The sequence below is a fragment of the Tamandua tetradactyla genome, chromosome 1 (genome assembly GCF_023851605.1).
Source record: "Tamandua tetradactyla isolate mTamTet1 chromosome 1, mTamTet1.pri, whole genome shotgun sequence".
Lineage (NCBI taxonomy): Eukaryota > Metazoa > Chordata > Mammalia > Pilosa > Myrmecophagidae > Tamandua > Tamandua tetradactyla.
In genome coordinates this window covers 70,292,267-70,298,394 of record NC_135327.1, presented here as the reverse complement: position 1 = coordinate 70,298,394, position 6,128 = coordinate 70,292,267, and positions in this window count along the sequence as shown.

The following is a 6,128-nucleotide window of genomic DNA, read 5'->3' as shown; positions in this document are numbered from 1 at the left end:
AGCAATAAATTTCTTAAGAAAAAAGCTAGCAGATTCGGATAAACTCCACTTACTAAGTCATGGTTGAATTGGATACAGGCATTCAGCAAAAATCAATGAAAGAATTCTTTGAGAATCAATTGACTATATAAAATTTACCATAAAGACTACTGTACATATTATTATTATTTTTGAATTGTGCATTGCACTTTCTTTATGAGTATAATGTAAAATAAGCATATAAATGTATGTGCATCCATTATTTCTGCTCAGAGGCAAATAAAGCTAATTAGGGGGAGAGAGAGCAAATGGTTTACAGCATTTTGCATGCACATTTATGCACATTTTGAGCTTCACGTAGCAACAGTAGCAGTAGTAGTGTTCCATTTTACAGGTGATGTAGCTGAGGTCTGTGAGGCTATGTAAAGTTTAGCCATGTCCTCCCCACTGGGAAATGTACAGTTAGACTCAATCATACATCTCCTGATTTAAAGCTGCCCCTCTTGAACCAGGTAACTTCCCTCTGTGAAGATAGCTCACTGCTATCACAAGGTCCCCCGTGGTCCCTAGAGTTTACTCATCCTTCTGTCCACTCCAAATCTCCTTGTGGAGTCAGACATGCAGACGGCCCCTTTTTTCTGGTTTCCACAACACATGTACTCCTGCCCGAGGCTGTCATTCAGTTCAGTAACTAAATTAAGGTTAGAGGGAGTTAGGAACAGAGGGGAGACTGGTAAGTGAAGGATCTTCAGCCATCTTATGGACTCCACCGCCCCAGCTCTCTTTTTCCCTCCCCCATCCACCTCCTCTCTCTGCCTCATGTGAAGTAGGATAGTGCCATCTACATTTAGAGTCCCTTGAGGTCCCCCACCTGTTACCCCAGGCATTAAGTAATAATAGTGTAGGCCCATTTCTAAAAGGACAACTAAAAATAAAAACTAAAATGTTTTCCATCTTTCTGGATAAGTGAAGGACCCAGCACAAAACTAGGCACTTATCAGAAGCTATGTGTATAGTTTCCCATTTGGTTCTACCCAGACAGGTAACCTCAATCCATCAAACATTGCTCAAGGATATCTGAGAGCTGTGGTTTGGCTTAGAGGTACAGTTTGCTAGAGCTGCTGACATCCAGGACACCTCTGTCACATGGGAAGGTACATGGAGGGTATCGGTGGTCCTTCTCGCCGAAGTTTCATTGTTTTCGGATTTTGGCCTCAGTGGCTTCCTCTCCCAATTTGTGTGGATGTGTCCTTGTCTCTCACCTTCTCTGAGCTATCTGAGCTTTTTTCTCTGTGTGTCCTTTATCGTTTTATAAAGGACTCCAGTAAGGAGATTAATACCCACCTTGAATGGGGTAGGTCACATCTCAATTGAAATAACCTCATCAAAAGGTCCTACCCACAATAGGTCTGCATGCACAAGAATGGATTAAAAGAACATGGCCTTTTCTGAGGTTTATAACAGCTTCATACTAAAACACTTAGTAATCTATATATGGCTTTGTAAATGACTAGTTTTTCTCCCTCAAACCTGAGTTACTAAAATATCATTAAAAATATAAGCAGTTAGATTGATGTCCATAAACCGAAATAATAAATTTTATCATATAAATAATATAAAACAAAAAATATATAAACTATGCTGTTCAGTTAATAATTATTCCCAATAAGTTAAATTCTCTAGACTCTAAAGATTCCATGATTTTATGGAATAGAAGGAAACATTTCTCAACAAAAATTCTATTTTTTAAAAAAATCACATCTATATGCTAGTTAAGAAAAACTGAGTATTAGAGTGTCTACAATATGTTTCCATTTATGTTTTAAAATAATTGGATGCACCTTTCCAACATGAAGAAGTTAGAATGGTCATTGCCCATATATCCCTGAAGATTAAGAGGATTATCAAATGAGAGGATGAAGGTATAACTGAGAAATTAGGATTTAACAAATGATTATGACTCCTGATTCATTATATAGATATTTCTTTTTCATTTCTAAGGTAGAATAGCTAGAAGAAAATACCTGAAATTGTTGAACTGTAATCCAGTAGCCTTGATCTTTGATAATGATTGTATAACTATATAGCTTTCATGATGTGACCATGTGATTGTAAAAACCTTGTGACTGACACTCCCTTTATCCATTGCATGGGTAGATGAGTAATAAAGTAAAGACATGCATGAAAAAAAAAAGAACTGGATGCACATGAAGACTTATCTATGCATGTAACATTGCTAAAATGGAACACAAAAAGCCTCACAATGCTTGCTTCTAGAGAGATGAGATCACCAGGCTGACTCTGTTCCCAAACTATTCATTTCTCACCTTAAAAAAAAAAAAAGTATTGTGGTGACATGATGTGCAACATTAAATTCCCCATTTTACCCACTCTCAACTATACGGTTGAGTGTATTACTTACATTCATCATGTTGTACCACCATCACCACCAGCACCACCAGCACCACCATCACCACCATCCATTATCACCACCTTTCCAACTCCTCAAACAGAAACACTGCAGCCCACTCAGCATTAATTCCTCATTCCCATCTTCCCAGCAACCTTCTTCCCTTGCCACAACATGCAATTTACTCAAAGATATAGGGAAGGAAACTTTCTCTCTTTCCATAGCTTTACCAAAGACCAGTTCTCAAAACAGTGTGTGGGGGGAGTGGGGGAGAGAAAGGAGTGGAGACCAGGAAAAGAAAATTGCATCCTGCTATTTTAAGTTCTATACGGAGTTGAAAACTGCTAGGTACCATCTTATTTTCACTTTTGAATTTAAAAAAATACATTAAATGTCCCCTCTCTCTTCTACTTGATATCCCCTCAAGTGGCTGAAGAAGGATCACATCTTGTCTTGGGTGTCCTTTCATACACAGGTGATCTCCAGCTTCTTCCATCTTCCCTCCTAAGCTGAAGGTCCATCTCTCTCACCATCACACTATATGTGCACTTCAAATGTGATCTGTTCATACACTGATTTTAGAGTTCTGTGCATATCAGGTAAGGCTGCATTTACTTGTTTACCTTTTTTGCACTAAGCCAGCCTCAGACTGAACCATCCATACTTTTTTCACTCAAATGGCTGATGATGTTCCTCCAGGCCCACAACAAACTACTTGGCTACAAACTGTTAATTAAGTTATCTGGAATAAGTCCTGGTTTCAATTAAAGAGATGAAAATATCTACTGTAGAGAGGTCTGCAATAGAGACATCTGTCTACATTGTTTAAGAATTTCTCAAATGATAGTGGGGTTCAGAATTGCTTAGAAGGCAAAGGCCACCATATTGAGAGGGATTGCACAGGATATTCCCCTCTTCTTGCTATTTCTTTTTGCTATTATTATTTTCTTACTTGTGGTAACAAATACACAATGTAAAAATTCTCATTTGAACCACTTTCAAGTATATCCACTCTTTTCATGATACTGTTCAAGCTAGAACCATGAAAAGAGAATCTGGGATAATAATACTTTCACCAAGTGTGCCCTTTTTAAAAAGAGAAACACTTTCAAATCCCCAGAAGCAATCATTATAAAAGACATTTTAAGAGATTGAATGTTGGCCCTTTCATTTCCATTAAATAAAGGGTGTAGGGGTCAAGGGTTTAAACAAGACCTGCAGAATTTGTTGGGAGAAGCTGGCGTCAAAGTGGTGGCAAGAAATTGAAGAGACAGTTATTTGCTTAATGAAAAACAGTCTGGGAGAGAGAGAATGTTTGTTTTGTCTTAGCCCCAGGTTCTTTGTGGTCATCTTAAGTAAGCAGTCTGTATTCTCACCAGATGCATGATACTCTTTGTCACGTGAATCCTGCAGGATATAAGCAGGAACCAGTTAAGAATAAAGTTGTCTGATGTCTCTGGTCTGTTATCGCTGAGCTTCAGACCCCCTGAACCCATCTTTGTTTGTCTTTTACTCTTTCTTTCATTCTTTCTTTCTCATCATTCCTTAATATTCTTCGAGCTCCATTTCATAGGAAGCAACATTTGGCGCCCAACGTGGGGCTCGAAGAAGAAGACTCCAAAACATTATTAAGGAACCAAGGAAAAGTCTCCATTAGAGGGACATGTGTCCAGCTGATAGAAGAGGACTGGAGTCATATTGGTAAAGTAAGCATTTTCCTTGGAGCATCAGGGTAATGGGCAATCAAAATAAGCGGTTGGAGGAGTATGTATGTATGTATGTTTGTAAGTTTGTGTGTTGAAAACATTGTTAGGGTGCCATTACAAAAATAAGGCTTTGATAAATTTCAAGAATTTGTATTTTGGAGAAAAAGACTTTGTGGATAAAGCAGAGAAGAGCCTAAAGCAGACTCCCTATAGTGAGATGGGAGGCATTTATGGAAAAGGAGTGAAGAAACTTCTGAGCTGAAAACATTTTTCCATAACAATACAGTGAGGCCACGTAGGGCAATAACAGAAGGGAGTTTAGGAAAAATAAAGAAACTAGGTTCTTGTTGTTAGGAAGAAAAACGTAAAGGGAAATAGTTAATAGTATAATGATGACATAGCCAGGAAATACAGCCAGGGAAAAGGTAACTTTAGTTGGGAAAAAGAGGCTAAAAAAGCTTCTTCAAAAAAGGAGCTATTTCTCAAAAAATAAGATAGGAAGATTGAGAGAATATTTGGAGTAACTAAAGGAGAGAAAGGACAAACTAAATGAGGATATGGAGGCTATGCTAGAAGATCTGAAGAAAACCTTCAAAATAGAAATATGGAAGTGTGAACCTGAGGCAAGGAAAAAGGACAGTAAATAAATAACTTAAGTTGGGATACATAATTACAAAAATTTCACCTCAATACGGGAGGCAAATAGCTCCAGAAAATATTCAAAAAGCATTAAATCAGTTGTGGTTCCTTTGGTCACTTGTCTTGTGGGGATAATTCAAAATTCCATGACATTTCACAAATTGACTCATACTAATAGCAAAGGGCTGCACACTCCCATTTGCATCAGGGGTTAATCCTCGAGTCCAAAAAGCAAATGAATTATGGCAAATGGATGTTACTCATATTTCACATTTTGGTAAAATGCAGTATGTACATGTTATCATAGACACTTGTTCTCATTTCATCTGGGCTGCTGCACAATCTGGAGAGTGTTTCTGCCATGTTAGATCACATTTACTTAATGCTTTTGCTGTTATGGGATGCCCTCAATCTATTAAAACCGACAATGGTCCTGCTTATACAGGAAAACAATTTCATAAATTTTGTACTACTTTTAATATTACTCATATCACAGGAATTCCACATAACCCTTCAGGACAAGGAATTATTGAACGAGCAAACCAGACATTAAAGTCTATGCTTTTGAAACAAAGGGGGAGATGATGATCAGGAAGATGTTATGAAAATAAGTACACCTAAAGACCAATTAGCAAAGGCACTGTTTACTTTAAATTTTTTAAACATTTATGATAATTCATCACAGACTCCTGCAGAACATTTTAGTAATTTAGAAAAGAAAAATGATACAACCCAAACAGAACTGCAGCTGTAGTCAATCTATTGGAAAGATGTTAAAGATGATTTATGGAAACCAGGAATGGTAAAGGTGTAGGGTAGGGGATTTGCTCTTGTCATTGCAGATGACGGAACCTCAGTTTGGATTCCCTCGAAGAGAATAAAACCCAGACATGTCAACCTGGATGAAAATGACTAAATGGGTAATGTATATTATAGGACATATAATTTTTTTTATTAATTAAAAAAAAAGATTAACTAACACAACATTTAGAAATCATTCCATTCTACATATAGGACATATAATTTTAATTGCTGAAGGACAGGAACATATTTATACTTGTTGGGAATTGCAAGAATCTGTGAGCCCTAACATGGGCCAATCCAACTTTACGAAAATAATCTGAATACAAGTTTAAGATTCCCAGGTCCAGTAAGAAGAAAACTGGTATCAAATTTAATTCCTCCATTTTTAGAAAGATCTGTATGTATAACTGTATGGAAACAAAGGATACTTGCCTGTTAGATGGGAAAGAAAGTTGGAATGGATGGCAGTTATATCATATGGATTGAGCAGTTATCATAATTAATGATTCCAATGGAATTGTAAGATGCCCCTATGGGTTTAAAGATAACTGAGACTATATGGACAGGCAAGCTAAATCAGAGTTTAATAC